Source organism: Diabrotica virgifera, chromosome 5 (assembly GCF_917563875.1).
Source record: "Diabrotica virgifera virgifera chromosome 5, PGI_DIABVI_V3a".
NCBI classification, from domain to species: Eukaryota; Metazoa; Arthropoda; class Insecta; order Coleoptera; family Chrysomelidae; genus Diabrotica; species Diabrotica virgifera.
Window position 1 is genome coordinate 145,683,396 of NC_065447.1, and position 3,182 is coordinate 145,686,577.

Below are 3,182 nucleotides of genomic sequence, written 5' to 3' on the forward strand. Positions count from 1 at the left end.
GAATTCACCCTCAATCTCAATCGCGCCTAAAGCAGTATAACTTCAAAAATATTCATTGCAATCCAGATCCCGTAATTTTTTGAGCATTATAAAGTGAATACAAAGACATATATATTTTTTTCTAAGTCCATTTTCAATTTACCGTGAACTTCACAAGAATCTACAGGTCGAGCAAGTCTCGTAAATTTCACGATTGCGAGCCACGCTTCACGCAACCGTGTTTGCGTACTTGTGTTTCGAGTTGCGTGGTCGTGCGGAGTTATATTTACCAAATTTAAATAATCGTTTCTACTGATTCAGTGATTCATAATAATATGCAGGTATACTATTCTCAATATGGCTACTGGGTGTAAAAGATAAATCTTATTCTATCTGTTCTTCATGAGTTTTAGATAATTTTAGTTGTATTTCTTTGTAATTTTGTGTTGTACAAAGATTAATTTAACATCTTCTCTGGAAGTATTAATTTAGAAAGATAATATGCTTCATTGGTGTTGTGTTTTGAAGTGTGAAATGCAAAGTAATTGTAAAGTCAAGATACAGTTCACTTTTAAACTGAACTAAATAAGGTATCTGAGAGACAACAGTGGTTAAATGCAATACAATGTACAGGTTTTACTAGCGAAATGAAAATTTTCCTGTCCTGTCTGCTGTAATCATTTTATATCTGGTAAGTTACAATTACAACAGTAACGATTTTTGAAGATGTTAACATTTTAATCTTATAGGAAAATAGGAAAACCAGCCGACTTAATCGATAATAACAATCTCCAGATTACTTCAATAAATATGGGCTATAAACACAATGAAATAAGTTCCCCAAAATCTAAAATGGAGTGGTATCAAAGGAGAATTAAAGGAAAAAATATTCATATTGAAATTATTTATAAGGCACTGGACTGTCTTAAATTCTACAATAATACTAGGTGGGTAAATGATTTTACACATTTTTCATTAAGAGTAGATTAAGATTAAGTAGATTTTCATTCAGTAGATTTAAGACTTGTTTACACGGGTAGAGTAATGATGCAAGTACTTGATAGAGTAGAGTAACTCTACCTGTAAAAATGCTCAGCACAGTAGAATAGCTGGTAGAGTGTATAGTTGGAGTTAAAGTAGAGTGACTAGCAACCTATGGCAAAGTAACTACTCTATGACCACCACTACTGCCAAAATGTCTACTCGGCTGCACACTCTACCCATGGAACACGCTCAATTATGGCAGAATAGAGTAGGTAGGAGAGTACATGGGGGCGCTGTCATTCTGGCTGGAATTGTGTTTTGTGTAAATAGTGAAAATGAAGTTCACCGAAGATGAAACTTTAAAACTTGTAGAGCTATAATACGGCGAATACCAGTGTTTATGGAATTTAGGTAGTGTATACTACAGAAATAAAAGTTTGCAGCAAGCTGCGGAGGATGAAATCGTCGAAAGAATGGCAAAGGGGGCTTTGGAGTAAACGAGCTTAAGCAAAAAATTAAGAATTTAAGGTGCACTTATAATCAAGAGTGTTTAAAAATACAAAAATCGGTTTCACTATACTAGCATCAGTACTATACTTGTACTCTCCTCATGTGAATGGTATCAAGCCATTTTTGGTTGAGTACTACCGCTACTCTACTCTCCTCAAAACTCTACCCATGTAAACAAGTCTTTAGAAACTGGAAAATGAGGTAGCTAGTAGAGTAGTAGTAGAGTAAAATATACTGGTTTAGCAAATTACAATGTTTTAAGTTAATACAGTAGCGATCAACAGGTAGCCAAAACGTGTTCCAAGATTGCCACTGTAATTTTGAATATTTTTTCGAGGTATTTGGCACACGTATTCGTAAAATAATAAAGAATGGCGGTACAGAGCCCAATTTGAAAAATATATTAATATGTGGAAATTACTCTGTAATTATACAATATTTAAAAAACGAGCCTGTACCGTCATTAAGAAGAACAAAAAAATACACTTTCTTCAAATAAACTTTTTTATCCGATGCCTAGATTTTGTGTAATTTTGGAACTACTAATGAAATAAAACATTTTAGTAGTTCCAAAATAACACAAAATCGGATAAAAAAGTTGTATTTGAAGAAAGTGTATTTTTTTGTTCTTCTTAATGGCGGTACAAGCTCGTTTTTTTATATTGTATTTAATTACAGAGTAATTTCCACATATTAATATATTTTTCAAATTGGGCTCTGTACCGCCATTCTTTATTATATTAAGAATATGTGTGCCAAATATCTCGAAAAAATATTCAAAATTACAGCCGCAATCTTGGAACACATTTTCGCTACCTGTTGATCGATACTGTTTCCTCTTAAGATAGTTTTAATAGTTATTTATGATATAAGTATTAAAAGTACAATTTTAAGACGCGCATGTGAAAGTTAACTTGAAAAAATAATTTTATTAATGTTTTGACTTCCACATCAGATGTCATTGTCAAAATACAAAATATTCATTATTATTAGGTTTATTCTAGCAAACAGTCAAACTAGTCAAAAACCGTCAGCAAACAGTTGGTCAGTAAAAGAACATAATACAGTCACCAGTGCGATCCCCTCTACTCGCGCTGGTCCACTATTCGCTGATGGTTTCAAACTGTTTGAAACTGATGCTAGAACAAACCTATTATTATTATGCATATCATTATCTGTAAATAATATTTCTTCTGATTGTTAATTGTAAAGGATAGAAAAATTACCATTTATTTTATTTTTTTTTTAGAATCAGCTGAGAGAAGTGGTCTACAAAAAACCAGGAAGGAAACGGAATATGGCTACGAAAGGCAAAAGAAAGGTTTACAAAGCAAATGTGACACATTTTTCTGAAATATTTAGGAATATCAGTAAATTGCATTAAAAAAATGTATGAAAAGATTTTGTTCAATAAAAATGTTTATATTTATCAAGGATGTATTATTTGGTATGGCCACATATCGTCAGTGATGTAATAATACATCCTATCTGTTTTTTTTTCATGAGTTTTGTAAGAGAGACTAAAAACTTGTCTTAGGGTCACCTCCTGTTTTCATATGATATTTTTTGACTTGTTTTGTAGTAAATTAAACTATCTATGAACTACAAAACAAGTCAAAACTTACATATGAACACAGGAGGTGACCTTAAAACATGTTTTTCCATCTCTCATACAAAACTCATGAAAAAACAGATAGGAGGTATTGTCA

General features: G+C 32.0%; 1 long non-coding RNA gene across 1 annotated transcript; it reads left to right on the plus strand.

Annotated features, from left to right (window-relative positions):
- Positions 1-302: 302 nt before the first annotated feature.
- Positions 303-2,902, plus strand: LOC126884486 (uncharacterized). The gene is made up of 3 exons (XR_007698063.1): positions 303-670; positions 729-926; positions 2,723-2,902. It is a non-coding gene; the product is annotated as an uncharacterized LOC126884486 (long non-coding RNA).
- The last annotated feature ends 280 nt before the right edge of the window (positions 2,903-3,182 follow it).